Here is a 17,598-nt window from a genome sequence, read left to right as displayed (position 1 = left end):
GAGAAGGGACAGAAAGTTTATTACAAAGAAATAATGGTTGAAAATTTCCCAAATTTATGGATGGAAATAAATATCCATATTCATACAGCATAAAGAAGCCAAAGGGAATGGATTCAAAGTCGACACTGAGACACATTATAAGCAATTGTCAAATAAAAGATGAAGACAGACTTTACAAAGTGTCATTAAAAAAAATAACTTGTCACATACAAGAGAACCCATAACTATGAGAGAATTTCCTTTTTTTAATGTTTTTATTAATTTAAAATCACTTTACAATGTTGTGTCAAATTCTAGTGTAGAGCATAATTTTTCAGTTATACATGAAATTATATATATTCATTGTCACATATTTTTTTTCTGGGAGCTACCATAAGATCTTGTATATATTTCTCTGTGCTATACAGTATATTCTTGTTTATCAGTTCTACAATTTTGAAATCCCAGTCTATCCCTTCCCACCATCCACCCCCTTGGCAACCACAAGCTTGTATTCTATGTCTATAAGTCTATTTCTGTTTTGTATTTATGCTTTGTTTTTTTTTTGTTTGTTTGTTTTTATTTTTAGATTCCACATATGAGTGAACTCATATGGTATTTTTCTTTCTCTTTCTAGCTTACTTCACTTACCATGACATTCTCCAGGAACATCCATGTTGCTGCAAATGGCGTTATGTTGTTGGGTTTTATGGCTGAATAGTATTCCATTGTATAACTATACCACTTCTTCTTTATCCAGTCATCTGTTGATGGACATTTAGGCTGTTTCCATGTCTTGGCTATTGTAAATAGTGCTGCTATGAATATTGGGGTGAAGGTGTCATCCTGAATTAGGGTTCCTTCTCTATATATGCCCAGGAGTGGGATTCCTGGGTCATATATTAAGTCTGTTCCTAGTCTTTTGAGGAATCTCCATACTGTTTTCCACAGTGGCTGCACCAAACTGCATTCCCACCAGCAGTGATGGAGGGTCCCCTTTCCTCGACAGCCACTCCAGCACTTGTCATTTGTGGTTATTTAAATTATGGCCATTCTGACTGGTGTGAGGTGATACCTCATTGTAGTTTTGATTTGCATTTCTCTGATAATTAGTGATATTGAGCACTTTTTCATCTGCATTTGTATGTCTTCTTTGGAGAATTGTTGTTTAGCTCTTCTGCCCATTTTTGGATTGGGTTTTTTCTTTTATTAAGTCATATGAGCTGCTTATATATTCTGGAGATCAAGCCTTTGTCAGTTTCATTTGCAGAAATTTTCTCCCATTCCATAGGTTGTCTTTTTGTTTTACTTATGGTTTCCTCTGCTGTGCAGAAGCTTGTAAGTTTCATTAGGTCCCATTTATTTATTCTTGCTTTTACTTCTATTGCTTGAGTAGACTATTCTAGGAGAACATTCTTGAGATGTATGTCAGATAATATTTTGCCTATATTTTCTTCCAGGAGGTTTATTGTATCTTGTCTTATGTTTAAGTCTTTGATCCATTTTGAGTTTATATTTGTGTATGGTGTAAGGGAGTGTTCTAGCTTCATTGCTTTACATGTTCTGTCCAGTTTCCTCCATACCATTTGCTGAAGAGACTGTCTTTATTCCATTGTATACTCTTGCCTCCTTTGTTGAAGATGAGTTGACCAAAAGTTTGTGGGTTCACTCATACCAGTCATTCTCAAACTCTTCCAGAAGACTGAACAGGAGGGAATACTCCCAAACTCATTCTATGAAGCCATCATCATCCTGATACCAAAACCAGGCAAAGACACTACCAAAAAAGAAAATTATATGCCAATATCACTGATGAACATACATGCCAAAGTCCTCACCAAAATATTAGCAAATCGAATCCAACAACACATAAAAAAGATTATACATCATGACCAAGTGGCGTTCATCCCAGGGACACAAGGATGGTTCAACATATGCAAATCAATCAATGTAATACATCACATCAACAAGAGAAAGGACAAAAACCACATGCTCATCTCAATAGATGTGGAAAAAGCATTTGATAAAATTCAACACCCATTTGTGATAAAAATTCTTACCAAAGTGGATATAGATGGAACATATCTCAACATAATAAAAGCTATATATGACAAACCTACAGCCAGCATAGTACTCAATGGTGAAAAACCCAGCAGCTTCCCACTAAAATCTGGGAGAAGACAAGGATGCCCAATATCACCACTCATATTCAACATCGTCTTGGAAGTCCTAGACACAGCAATCAAGCAAGAGAGAGAAAAGGGATCCAAATTGGAAGAGAAGAGGTAAAAGTGTCACTATATGCCAACGACATGTTACTATATATAGAAGACCCTAAAAGGTCCACACAAAAACTACTAGATCTGTTTAAAGAATTCAGCAAGGTAGCAGGTCACAAGGTTAATGTTCAAAAATCAGTTGCATTCCTTTACACTAATGATGAATCAACAGAAAAAGAAAGTAAAGAAACAATCCCCTTTAAAATAGCACCCAAAATAATAAAATACCTAGGAATAAATCTAACCAAGGAGGTGAAAGAATTATACAGAATACTATAAAACACTGCTGAAGGAAATTAAAGAAGACTTTAAAAAATGGAAAGATATCCCATGTTCTTGGATTGGAAGAATCAATATTGTTAAAATGGTCACACTACCCAAGGCAGTGTACAAACTTCATGCAATCCCTATCAAATTACCCAGGACATATTTCAGAGAACTAGAACAAATCATTATAAAATTATATGGAACCATCAAAGACCTAGAATTACCAAAGCATTACTGAAGAGAAAGAAAGAGGCTGGAGAAATAACTCTCCCAGACTTCAGACAATACTACAGAGCTACAGTCATCAAGACAGCATTGTATTGGTACAAAAACAGACATATGGACCAATGGAACAGGATAGTGAGCCCAGAAATGAGAGAATTTCTCAGCATAAATCTTATAGGCTAGAAAGGAGTAAAATGATATACTCAAAATGCTGATAGAAGAAAAACTGTAAAATAAGACTACTATATCCCACAAAATTGGTATTCAAAAGTGAAGGAGAGATAAAGACATTCTCAGACAAACAAAAGCTGAAGGAGTTCATCACCAAGAAATATTAAAGGGAGTTATTCAAGTTGAAAAGAAAAGACACTAAATAGCAACAGGAAAGTATACCAAAGTATAAAACTCACTGATATATATAAATATATAAACAAATATGGAATATTGTACAGTGTGATAGTAGTGTGTAAATCACAGCTTATTTTGGTATAAGAGTTAAAACACAAAAGTGTTAAAAATAAACATATGTATAAAAAGTTATAAATGGATGCACAATATAAAAATATGTAAAATGTGACAACAAATATAAAGTTGAAGAAGTAAAAGAGTAGAGTATTTGTATGTGATTGAAGTCAAGTTATTGTCAGTTTAAAAAGAGACATAACTCTAAGATATTTTATGCAAGCCTCATGGTAACCACATGACATGAAAATACCAACAGAGAAGACAGAAGAAAAAGAGAAAACAATCAAAAAGTAACAAAAATCAACAAAACACAAAGGAAGACAGCAAGAAAGGAAAAGAGGAACAAAGAACTATAAGATAGACAAAGCTATAAACAGTTAATGTCCAGCAACAAATGAGTAGATTAAGAAAATGTGGTCTAATCATACAATGGAATATTACTCGGCTTTAAAAAGGTAAGGAATTCCCACCATTTAACACAACATGAATGAAACCGGAAGACGTTGTATAAGCGAATTAAGTTGGTCACAGAGGACAAATACTGCATGATTCTACTTACATGAGGTGCCTAAATATTGTCAAAGTCATAGATGTAGTGAATAAAATGCTGGTTGCTAGGAGCTATGAAGAGGATGAAAGGGAGTTTGGTTGCTCATTAGGTTGTCAGTTGCACAAGATGTGTATGTTCCAGAGAGCTGCAGTATGGTACTATGCCTACAGTTAACAATACTGCACTACACACTTAAAAACTTGTTAAGATATATAAAATAGATAAACAAGTTTATAATGTATAACACAGGAAACTATATTCAGTATCTTGTAGTAACATATAAAGAAAAAGATGAAAATGAATATATGTATGTGTTTATGACTGAAATATTATTCTGTGTATCAGAAATGGATGCAACATTGTAAACTGACTAAACTTTAATAAAAATTAAATTAAAAAGTGTGTGTGTATGTGTATACATATTATATATATATAAATATATATTATATATATATATATAGCAGTTTGGCCCACTAAAATGTTTTTGAAGCAACAGTACTGCAGAAATAATGAATAAATGCAACACCCAGATTTTTGTTTTCAAATTTTTGTTCACTTAAAAAAATGTAGCAAACAATGTTCCTTAGAGAAATCACACATTGATTGCAGGTGTAGGGGAAAAACACAACATGTGGCTATGAAATAGTTTGGTGCCAGAAAACAAAAGTACACTCAAAGATTAATGAGGTCATATCAAATAGGTCATATCAAATATGCCAAATGGACATATCATGGGCAAGTTTGGGATAATTTTAATATCAAAAAGACTCATGACTATAAGTGATTATATTCACATAACCTAAGCCGGTATCCAGATATAACTTCAGTAATAGGAAACATAGGGAAAGAAAAACAATATAAAGACACCATGAGAAAATAAACAGGTGGGATATTCTATATGAAAACTAGTTTCTTTTAAAATTCAATGCTGTTTTTAAAATGAATAACACATTAAAAACACAAAATGATACTTCTAGGTTTATATAAACAGATATAACAAATAAATATAGGACATGATACTTGGTTTGACCCTGATTCAAAGATATAAATAAATGATACAGCTAAAAAGGTATGTTAGACGCAATTGGGGAAATTCAAATATTGGCTATCAGGTTATATTAGAGAATTATAAATTACCATTCTTTCCCAGTTACACTAATAACAAATGTTTATTTAGGAAAAGATACTTATTCTTGGGAGATGCATGCTGAAATACTTAGGGGTATTGTGAATTGTCATGAAACAAGTTTTAAATGGTTCATCGAAAAAAGTATGTAGAGAGAGAAAGTAAACGTGACAAAATATTAACAAATTTTAAATCTTAATGGAAGGAATATGGGTGTTCATTGTACTATCTTTTCCACTTTTCTGTATGTTTAAAATGTATCAATTTAATGTTTGGAGAGAGAAAAGAACTGTCCAAGTGTAGAAAGGCATTCTTGCAATGCTGTTAAAAATATTATAACTCAGGGTACAATCTAAATGCACTGCAAAAATAAATCACTTAAACACATTTAGTACAGATGGTCCAGCCACAGTATGAATTCAGCCAATCAGTGAACAGTTACCACCCAGGCAAGTTCTTGGCATCAATACTACCCTGAGCCCTGAGGACAGAGTGATAAAGAAAATAGAGAAAGCTTCTGCTCTCAGGGGAGAGCCAAAAACAAGCCAACAAATAAATGAACAAATTCATTACCGATAGGACTGGTGCATGGCATGAAGGAAATAATAAATGACAGAGGAGTTTCCCTACATTGAGGGAGAGGGAAGGTTACATTGGGGTGGCAGTATTGGAGCTGAGGCTTGAGTGACAACAAGGAGCTGCCACGGGGGACACCTCTTAAATCTTCCCATCCTCACAAGTAATAGCAGAGTGTAATGACACTGATGTGAGCATGAGGACGGCTACACAGGTGAAAAAGATGAGCATGGCTGAGGAACATGTTTGCAATTATGGTGCTGTGTGAGAAGAGGGGTCTAGAACATCTTCTCTAATAGGATACAACTCTTCAAAGATACATGTACACACAGGATGATACAATGCAAACCACCAACAGCTTGTCACTGTGTTGACATCACAGGAGACCTTTCTCTTTCTCTCACTATCTGTTTTTCCCAAAGTACAAATGAACATGTGACTTTTATATAGATATAGATATAGATATAGACATACATATAGATATAGATATTTTAAATGCTTAGCACCCTTCTGGAGGGAAAAAAAAAACAGCACAAATAGCTCAGTAACTCCCTGGCACCCTGAATGAAGTTCAATGTGGACACTTGAGAAGGACCATTCTGATCCCACCTAGTCACAATCCAGGAGCTGTTTGCAGGGAACAGCTTCATACATTTGTGAAATGCTTTGCTTTCTTCCTTGACTCTAAACCTTGGGACTAGGACAGAAAATAGGGGAAACTTCTCGTAAGCTACCAACAACAGAAGACTAGCTGAGCCTAAACAAACAAACAAACAAACAAAGCAATTAATTAATTTTTTAACATTTTTTATTGATTTATAATCATTTTACAATGTTGTGTCAAATTCCAGTGTTCAGCACAATTTTTCAGTCATACATGGACATAAACACACTCATTGTCACATTTTTTTCTCTGTGAGCTACCATAACATTTTGTGTATATTACCCTGTGCTATACAGTATAATCTTGTTTATCTATTGTACAATTTTGAAATCCCAGTCTATCCCTTCCCAAACTCGGCCTCCCTGGTTAATCTTTTTAAAGTGTGGCTATGACTGATTCAGCATCCTGGTTACTGCCAAGGAGGAAAGCAACCTACCAGTTGCTCGTTAGTGGGAGCCTGATGATTGGCTGCTCAGCCACAGATATCCACAAGAGAGCAGCAGAGGAGTTTGCTTGCTCAAACACAATCCCAGATGCCCTATCCTCCAGGGCCTCCATTCTTCCCTCTTCACCCTCTCTTTTAGTTCCCCCCTCAAAATGATCTCCTGCTTTTCAGCTTACTGTGCAGAATAAATCTGTTGGATCTCCACCTTATGGAGATAATGCTCAAACCACTCATGCCACCTACTCCCAACCATAAACAAACTGAGAAAGTAGCATTTAAACCTTTGTCTTCAATTAAATTGCATGGCGAGTGATTTCTCCAAGTCCCAAAAGGAAAGAGGGAAACTATGCAAAAAGTCAAGAAGCCTTGGCTGCTTACTCTCTGAGATTCCCCAAACTTATATCAACTTATAAACTTTTTTGTGGTGATACTTTTCTTTGGTTTCAGAAAGCTAAATGGACCACTATCTTGGAAGACCTGGAGGGGTCTCAAATTACTGCTGAGTTCAGTCAGAAAATAAGAGTTAGAGAAAAAGGGTTAGAAGTCATTCCAAGTTTTATCTTGTTAAAATCGTTTGGTCCTGTGTTCAAAATTGTAAACAACTGAAGGATGAAATGTGGCAAATTAACACCAGCAATTAGAAACTATTTGGAAAGATCAGTCAAGGCTTGAACTGAATTACAAAAGTAGCCTTTGCTCTAGCCGCAGCTTTCTGAATGATATAAGACTTGAGCTTTATGACAGAAAAAAGTCTACTGTTAAAATGCTGAGATGCCTGAATTTCAGACATCAGCTCAGCATTGTGAGGGTAACATTTCTAAAAAATAGAAAATTCACTATCAAATCATATGGCTTTACAATTAAAACAATTACAAAAATCTGAACAAAGACAGGACCCCAAAATAAGGGCTTCCATTGAACAGAATACTTGCTGGCATTACAAAGAAAATTTCACTGGATTTTGGACTGTCTAGACTCCAAATAGAAAGAAAAGCCCCCAAAACTCACAGGAGGAATACTAACTTAGCTCTGAGGAAGCAAGCATTCTTTGACCACAGTTCCCACTACATTCACAGGGTGAGGTTACCTTTATGAGTTGAAGGGCACCCTAACACATTTCTCTTTAATTTTGGAGTGACATATTTCACTTTTAACACTGCTTCCTTTTCTGGCACCTTCTTCAATGTCACCAAACTGCCAGTGGTGGGTTTTGATAATTTCCCTCATAGTTTGCCTCCCAGTCCTTTAGTATATCTATAAGATCCCTTCTGTGTCAACCCAATTTTCCTCTTAGACCAACTACTCCAATAACTTCATGGATTGGGGTATTATACTTCATTGTGATACTGCAGGACTCCTTTCACAGGTCTCCTATTCATTTCTTCCACTTTTGTTACCTCTAATGGCTTTACCTGACTTCCTTAAACTTCTCTGTCCTCTTCAACCTAGTACCAATCTTACTGTGGACTTAAGTCAATTAGTGGACAGGAGTTCTCTTTTTTCTAGACAAGGAATTTAACTGAAATTGGGCATGTATGAGGTGGAGAACCCCATAATAGAATGCTATGGTAAGTAGAATTAGTTCTGTCCATGCCCACCCCCCCAAGATACCCCAATATAATATAACACAAGAGAAACTTGATGGGTGCTAATAGTTCAAGAATTATTAGATAAGGTACTCCTGGTTCCTACTTGTATCCCATGCAACACTTTCATTCTGGCTGTTTAAAAGCCAAATGGAAAGGATACTGGCTATTCCAAGACTGGAGATGCTAACATGTTCCCCTTCAAATCTAATAGAACTCTATCCTGAGGTCTATTTAAATGTTCCCATAACTATATACTTCAACCCTCAATCCACCCTTATCAGAATTTCCCCTTCCCACTCTAGCCTTAAACTCTCTATAATCACTCAACTTTAGGCTTCTTTTTCCCTTCTGTGGATTTTTGGAAATGTAGGGTCCCTAAAAGAAACTACCACATGTGGAAAAGACTAATTGAAAACAAGAGTGGATATTTTACCAACTCAAATGAATTTGAAAAATACCCAGATAGCTGCTTGGTGTCTTCCTAGTCCCCATTCCAAAATTGAGTTTACAGTCACCTTGACACTTATCCAGATGTCAGGCTTCCTCCCACACTCACAGAGGCCTGCAGACCTGGGCAGATGTCACACACCAAACCAGCCTGTTCCTCACTACCACTGAGTGTATTCCATCACGTTTTGTTTCTCTTTGGCTGATCTAGGAGTTACTGGCAGTGCTATGTTGTTGGGATTGAGACAGTTACTGGCATAGATGTGTGGATGCATGGCTTGGGGACCAGGCAGGAACCCATGTGGATGATGCATAGACACATGGACAGTACACAGATTCCTTTTCTGCATCTCTGCTCCAAGACAATGAGGATAGTTAGACACTGTTTAACCCAAATGGCACTAGAAGCAGACACTCAGCCTGAGATTCTGGACTTGGACAATTTTACTTGGCTTGTAAGACAATGATACATATATGAGCTGATGACAACCCCTGGTATATCGTAGCACCACATTTACTTAAACCAGGATGACTTCCCATTGTCCACCTTTGTAAACAATGTCTTACTGGAACATAGTTATGCCCATTTGTTTACCTATTGCATGGATGCTTTCACTGAATAGTTGTGACAGAGACCCTATATCTCAAAAAGCCTAAAATATTTACTATCTGGCCTTTTATGAAGAAGTAACCATAGACACGGAGAATGCTGAGGAAGGTGGAGAAGAGGAGGAAGGAGAACTACTCCCTATACCCTCACAGTCTGGCTTCCTTGGACATCTCCCTGCTGCACTTCTCACCTTTCCCTTATACGCTGCTCCATTTTCTTTCTCACAAATGTGTGCCCCCAGTCACTTTCTTATCTGACCAAATACATCCCTTTGGAACTGGTCCAATTGGCTAAATTCCTGTGGAAACAGGGTATCTATGTTAGGAGAGGGTCCATGTGTTAGGGAAGTACAGGCATGCTGAGCAAAATGCCAATAGTGAGCATCTCCAGATAATACAATGAAGGGTTGTTCATTTCCATCTTTAATCTTTATTTTCTAATTATGATAAAAGATTTTCATTTAACTAAACATATATATTAAGGAACAGATGTAAAATGTTAAAAGCCCTTTACTAACAAAAATACCCAGGAATCCCCGCCAAGAGGAAAATGCTTGAAATATACTTGTTGTATACAGCCTTGCTTACATTTGTGCCATGGATTTTCTATTTTTCTTGTTTGCTAAGGAAACTTAAGCCGCCTTTGGCAACTTTACACGGGGGGAGAGATGTATCAAGAAGGGGGGCTATGAAGGCCTTCCAGTGCAGGGCAGCCCACAGAAAGCGGTGGCATGTGTTAAGATGTGACTATTAAATAGCTTTTTCTAATCTCCTCTCACCATGAACTACACACCCATATTCGAAATGTAATCAGTGGATTTAGCATGACTCTGCTAACTGAAAAACAGCATGAAATACTTTTGCTTTCAGCTTCAGTTTTATTACCATCATACTAGATGGACCAAGAAAAGATGAACCTCCTCGCTCTTTTTTAGCTTTCATGAAGGAGAGTCAGACTGGTAGGAGGAGCTAGTGAGCAAGGTGTGAGAGGCACTGAGAACCGTTCTTTTATCCCCAGTGTGTGGAGCAGGTATGTCCTTTTCTTTTACATGCAGTGCAAAATTGATGTCTTTTCTGTTTTTATTGAAATAGAGTCGATTTACAATGCTGTGTTAGTTTCTTGTGTACAACACAGTGATTGATATATATATATTCTTTCTCATTATAGGTTATTACAAGATGCTGAATATAGTTCAATAGGACTTTGTTGCTTATCTATTCTGTATGTAGTAGTTAGCAAGATTGATTTCAGATGCAAAGTGACACCTGAGGAAGGGCAAGTGGCCTGCTGCCTGGCATGCAGGGGTCTGTGGCTGGCTTTAGTTCAAAGGAAGCTCAGCTTCTCTGTATGGACCAGTAGCAGCTGCAAAGTGACAGCCAGACACACTGTGTCCCCCTTGATGTTCTTCTCCTTGAGAGAGTCCTCCTGGGGGCCTGCCTGTCTTGCTCTGTCAAGCTCTATGGGCTGGCATTAGAATTCAGAGAATAAGACAGTCCCTGCCAAGGAGGTTATAGGGAACTGTCATCTATAGACATTGTTTCTTTTTAATGTTTCTATTTGTCAATTTAAGAAAGCTCACAGTGAGAGCTCTGTAAATCTCTATGTAGAGATAAATTTAGTCCCCTCACCCCTGATCTTTATTAGTTAAACATTACGATCACATCAAAACTATCTTTCTCTTTCTGTCTCTCTGGCTCCCTCTTCCTCCCACTTATTCTCTCTCTTCCCCTGTCCCCCAACCCCCGCCCCCGCATTTGTGGGTTTGTATTTCATAAGAACATTGGAATCATTTGTAGCATGTTTTATACATACACAACCTAGTTTTAACAATCCCTCTGGGTGATTTTTTTTTTCTGTAGATCACATTTTGAAAACCAACCTGGAACAGGATTGAATAGCTGCAGTTTGTTAATTTGATGTTAAAAATTATGTTACTTATTCACAGCTAAGAAATCACAGGTCTGTTTCTTTAAAACATTTTTTATTGAGTTATAGTCATTTTACAATGTTGTGTCAAATTCCACTGTAAAGCACAATTTTTAAATTATATATGAACATACATACATTCATTGTCACACATTTCACTGTGAGGTAACACAAGATCTTGTATATATTTCCCTGTGCTATACAGTATATTCTTGTTTATCTATTCTGCATATGCATGTCAGTATCTACAAGTTTTGAACTCCCAGTCTATCCATCCCCCCGCCCTGCCCCTTTGGCAACCACAAGTTTGTATTTTATGTCTATGAATCAGTTTCTGTTTTGTATTTATATTCATTTTAAAAATTTTTGAGATTCCACATATGAGAGATCTCATATGGTATTTTTCTTTCTCTTTCTGGCTTACTTCACTTAGAATAACATTCTCCAGGAGCATCCATATTGCTGCAAATGGCGTTATGTTGTCAGTTTTTATGGCTGAATAGTATTCCATTGTACAAATATACCACTTCTTCTTCATCAAGTCATCTGTTGATGGACATTTAGGCTGTTGACATCTCTTGGCTATTGTAAATAGTGCTGCTATGAACATTGGGGTTCAGATGTCTTTTTGAAGTAGAGTTCCTTCTTGATATATGCCCAGGAGTTGAATCACTGGGTCATATGTTATGTCTATTCCTAGTCTTTTGAGGAATCTCCATACTGTTTTCCTCTGTGGCTGCACCTAACTGCATTCCCACCAGCAGTGTAAGAGGGTTCCCTTTCCTCCACAGCCTCTCCATCATTTGTCATTTGTGGACATTTGAATGATGGCCATTCTGGCTGTTGTGAGGTGACACCTCACTGTAGTTTTGATTTGCATTTCTCTGATAATTAGTGATCTTGAGCATTTTTTCTTGTTCCTATTGATCATTTGTATGTCTTCCTTGGAGAATTGCTTGTTTAGATCTTCTGCCCATTTTTGAATTGGGCTGTTGGTTTTTTCTTATTATGTAGTATGAGCTACTTATATATTCTGGAGATCAAGCCTTTGTTGGTTTCATCATTTGCAAAAATTTTTTCCCATTCCTTATATTTTTGTTTTGTTTTACTTATGGTTTCCTTTGCTGAGCAGAAGCTTGTAAGCTTAGTTAGGCCCCATTTGTTTATTCTTGCTTTTATTTATACTGCTTGGGTAGACTGCCCTAGGAGAACATTTTTGAGCTGTATGTCAGATAATGTTTTACCTATGTTTTCTTCTAGGAGGTTTATTTTATCTTGTGTTATGTTTAAACATTTGATCCATTTTGAGTTTATTTTTGTGTATGGTGTAAGGGAATGTTCTAGCTTCATTGATTTACATGCTGCTGTCCAGTTTTCCCAAAATCATTTGCTGAATAGACTATCTTTATTCCATTGTATATTCTTGCCTCCTTTGTTGAAGATTAGTTGACCAAAAGCCTGTGGGATCATTTCTGGGCTTTCTATTCTATTCCGCAGACCTGGTTTTTGTAAAGTTGTTTCTCTCACATTTTCCTGCAGCTTCCTTTAAGTTTTCCATTTAAAGAGGGGGACTGGACAACTCTGGTCATTATAATGTAGCTGTTAGAGGATCCTGTTTACCTTTGTATTCTTTTCTCCCACAATGAAGAATCAGAAAAAAGGAGATGGTACAGGAGCAGTGTTTGAATTTTCTTGCTGCTTTGCTCTGAAAAAAAAAAACATTATAGACCTTGTTTCTTAGTAACCTGAAGTTTGCAGATTGTGTTCAAATATGTAACCCAATTTGTTTAGTGCAATTATTGTGGATAAATCTCCATCTAATTCAGTAAGCATGCACTGAAATCCCTTTTTGTGCTGCATTCTATGCTCATATATAAGCTTTTACTTATCTGATTTTATTATCAAAACATCCTCCAGACTGGACTTACCATTTTTTTCATATTACCCCTATAATTATTCTTAAAAACTTAGGTTTAGCTAGGTGAGGCTTCTTGTTTAAGGCCACACAAGTTGTAACTGATAAAGCTGGTATTTTTTAAAAATATTTTTGATAGTATTTGAGGCATCTTGAATACTTGACCTATAAATATGGAACTGAATAGTTTAGACATTTGAATATAATATCATGTTTATATAGTCTGATTATGAAATATGCATAGATATTATAGGGAACTTTTATTATAATGCCAATCAGAAATATGCCAGAAGAACCATGGTATAATTGTGTTTTTAGTACTTAATTTTTAAAATCAAATTTGCCTTGGAAAACAATTACAAGGGAATCTCATATCCTTTTCACCTAGATTTAACCACTGGTGGCATTTTCCTAGATTTGCTTCCTCTCTCTAAATATATGTATATGTCTCTCAATATAATATAAAACAATGTTTGCATTTTCATTCTTATTTTCATTTATGGGATTAAGTTGCAAAAGTCCTGACCCTTCTCAGCTAAGTAACTTGGCCTAAATCTCTCAAGATTCAGGACATCCTCCTGAAACAGAAGAAGAGTGGCAAGCTGGAGAAGGAGCAAGTGTGTGGGAACATTGACCTAAAGTGTGCAGTCTCCTTCTCAAAAAGGGGAGGCAGGAGGGTGGGAAAAGTCTTCAGTAGTTTACCTATGAGGATGATGTTACCTGTGCGTTTTTCCATACATAGACTTAATTATGTTCAGGTAGTTTATTTTTATTCTTAATTGTATTTTGTTTAGTTTTCACATATTTGTAGACTTTGCAGTTTTATTCCATCTATTAATTTCCAGTTTCATTTCATTGGGTTCAGAAAAGATACTTTGTATGAGTTTAACCTTTTAAAATTTGTTGACTTGTTTTGTGGCCTAAAATATGGTCTATCCTTGGAAATATTCCATGCCCATCTGGGAAAACGTGTTTTCTCTTGTTGTTGGATGAGAGTGTTCTGTATATGTCTGTTAGGTTCAATTAATTTATAGTGTTATTCAAGTACTCTGTTTTTTCTACCTATTATTGCAAGTAAGGTATTAAACTATTGTATTATTGTTAAGTGATCTGTTGCTCAATATTGTCAATGTTTATTTCACATATTTTGGAACTCTGAGGTTCAGGTATACATATTTAGAATTGTTTATCTTCTAGATAAACTTGACTCTTTTAACATAATGTCCTTCTTTGTCTCTTTTAATAGTGCTTGAAATAACTTTTTTATCTCATATAGATATAACCACAACAGTACTCTTTTTGTTGTTATTTGAATAGAAAATCTTCCTGGGGTGTACAGTAAGGTGGTAGTTGCTCAGGCTGACCTGTCTCCAACCTGTCTGGTGGCAAACCAGCACCCATTCACTCCTTCTAGTCTAGGCTTCTCCAGCCTTTCTATCTGTTTCAGTCTTTCTCCAAGTAGCCAAGGGGATTTGTCTCCTCTGTGCAGGACCCCAGGACTGGGATGCCAAGTCTGTGGATTGACCTACTCACTCCTCAGGGTTAGGGTCTATTTGCACAGTCTTCCTTTTCCTCTTAGTCCTTCCCTAGGTGCACAGGTCCCTACCTGAAGTTTTTACTCCTCCCTAATTATGTGGAAATATCTCTTGAAATCTTGTTTGTATAGGAGTTCTGCCAGTTTTCAGTCACTTTTCTGTGAGAAGTTACTATCCCTCATCTTGACCCCCCTCCTCTGGAAACAGTATTCTTCATTGGTAGGTTCCCCCCTACCCCATCACTCAGTTTTTAGCAATTTAAACATATCATTCCACTGCCTTCTGGCCTACAAATATTTTGTTGATAAATTGACTGACAGTCTTATTGGATGTGATGAGTTACTGCTTTTTGTCGCTTTCAAGATTCTCTCTTTGTCTTTTGACAGTTTGATTATAATATGCCTCAGCATTGGTCTCTGATTATTTATCCTACTGGAGTTTGTTGAATATCTTGCATTTGTAGATTTATATATTTCATTGCATTGGGAATTTTTTAGCCATTATTTCCTCAAATAATCTCTCTGCCCTGCCTCTCCCTTCTGCTTTAGGGACTTTCATAATGTATATACCTGTCTATGTGACAGTATTCCATAAGTTTGTTAGGCTGTATTCACTTTAAAAAAATTATTTCTTCCTTCTGCTCCTGAGACTTGATAATTTCAAAAGTCCTGTCTTCAAGTTTGCTGAGTCTTTTTGCCTGTGCAAGTCTAATCCCCTTTATATGTATTCAAATGCTCTTCCCCTGAGCTTTACCACCAAGGCTAATTCCCTGTAGAAAATGTGTAAATTCATTCATTGTATTTTCCAGCCTCAGAATTTCAGTTTGGTTCCTTTTTTAATTATTTTTATCTCCTTGTTCATTTTCTAATTTTGTTCATATATTGTTTTTCTGATTTTCTTTAGTTATTTTTCTGAGTTTTCCATTAGCTTTTTAAGCATATTTTTAAAAAGTTATTTTAAAGTCTTTGCCTAAAACATCTAATGCACATGTTTCCTCAGGGTTTTTTTTTTTTTTTTACCACTTTATATTCTTCCTTTGGAAGGGCCATATTTTCATTTATTTTGTATGCCTTGTGATTTTTGTTGTTGTTGTTGAAAAATTGGATATTTATTTATCTATTTATTTATTTTAAATGAAGGTACTCAGTACTTAACCCAGGATTTTGGACATGTTAATACATGCTTTACTACTGAGTTATTACCCTCCCACCCCCTGAAAATTGAGCATTTATGAAGCAGTCACCTTTCCCATTCTTTGCATACTGGCCTTTTGACAAGGAAGTCTATTCCTAAGCTGGCTCTTGATTTTGAAACTTGGGATTAAACTTAAGAGAAGTTCTAAAGTCTTTTTAGGCTTTTTTGAGCATGCATCTTCCCTGGGCCTGTGTTTTGCTTTTTCAGTTTTCCCATATATGTGCTCTTTTAAGTATATTAATTTCCCAAAGGATGCCTCCTTTGAACTTTTGATTGTCTATTGTGTGTCTCCAACCTGAAAAGAAAAAGAAAAATTCAGTTTCTCTTCTCAACTTTCTATTCTCTATACTTATTTCTGGTCACCACATACGTGAGCATTTTTTCACAATAAGCAATTCTGACCCTAACTTCCAAGAGTTTGTTTATACCCTACAGATTAAGGGCTCAGTCCCACAAGACTTCTCCTCAGTTCAGATGCAATTACAAATCCAGGTTGTCACCTGTGCTTCTGACTAACTGGCTGTACATTGGAGTTACCCATCTCTTCCCCAGGTTCAATGATTTGCTAGGATGGCTTAAGAACTCAGGAAGGATAGTTTGCTTACTAGATTACTGGTTTATTTTAAAAAAGGATACAGCCTATAAACAGCAAAATAGGAGATGCAAAGGGAAAGATATCAAGAAAAGCATGTGGAGCTTCCATCACTCCTTTGGATGTGCCACCTTCTAACAACATCCTCATATTCATCAAGCCAGAAACTCTCTGAACCGTTTCAGTTAGGTTTTATTTATTTTTTAATGGAGGACTTCTTAGATAGATATGGTTGAGTAAAGTATTGGTCATTGGTGATTAACTCAACTTTCATCTCTTCTCTGCTCCCCAGTGGTTGGAGCATCAGGCTAAATGTTGCAACTTTCTAATAACATTGTTTCCTCTAGCAAACAACTCCATTGAAGTGATCTAGGGGCTTTACAAAATCACCTCATTAACATAAACTCAGTTGTTGTTGAAAGGTTCTTGTTATAAATAACAAAAGACTCTCCTTTCGTCTTTATCAGTCTGGAGCTATTTTAGGAATTGAGGACAAAAGACCAAAAGTTACAAGAAAAATAATTTCATCTCTCTCATCACATAGGTGTTTAAGAGCTATATACCAGGAATAAGGACAATGATTAAATTTGTGTTTCTTATTATTCATCTCAATATCACACACCCATAATATCTTGTCATAGGTGTCTGCAGGTCATTCTCCCTGCAGCTTTCCCAAGCAATGCCCACTGCTTCTCCCTGCCTAAGATCCAAATAAGGGAAAAGATAACAGTCCTTCAGGCAGCCCATGAGATGTCAGAACATTGTAAATGCAGCCTGCTCTGCTCTGTTTATTTTGAAAAAGGGAATTGGAAACTCAATTGATGCCTTAGATAGTCTATTTTATATATTCACTGGTAACCTATTGCTCTAGGCATCTGTGGAGCTGTCTCTCCACATTTTTCCTTGAGAAATACCTGCTGCTTCTTTCCACCTGATATCCAAGTTTTACCACCACCTACCCCTCTGCCACCCTTCCCTGAGTTTCATGTGAGGTGAAACAGAGACCTGAAGAGGCAGCCCTGACAGGTTAGAACATTATAAAATTCCCTCTCTCTGAATCAGGGGAGGGAATTGGGAAATGATTTGCCACTTCCTTAAAGACCTTACCACAATGGGGACCGAGGGCAACAGAAAAACCACAGAATTTCCTACCATTTTGAATGAGGCTGTTTCTTGATTTGGTATTTGTTTGGTTGCTTTGGACCTTTGACTGT

The 17,598-nt window shown here is 36.5% G+C and overlaps 1 protein-coding gene; it reads left to right on the top strand.

The window, feature by feature from the left end:
• The window catches only part of LOC135320668 (putative N-acetylated-alpha-linked acidic dipeptidase), a 498,181-nt gene that overhangs the window by 307,699 nt on the left and 172,884 nt on the right, over positions 1-17,598 (top strand).

The sequence above is a fragment of the Camelus dromedarius genome, unplaced genomic scaffold (genome assembly GCF_036321535.1).
Source record: "Camelus dromedarius isolate mCamDro1 unplaced genomic scaffold, mCamDro1.pat HAP1_SCAFFOLD_114, whole genome shotgun sequence".
Classification (NCBI taxonomy): Eukaryota; Metazoa; Chordata; class Mammalia; order Artiodactyla; family Camelidae; genus Camelus; species Camelus dromedarius.
Note: the sequence above shows the minus strand (reverse complement) of the source record. Positions and strands in the feature narration are given on the sequence as shown.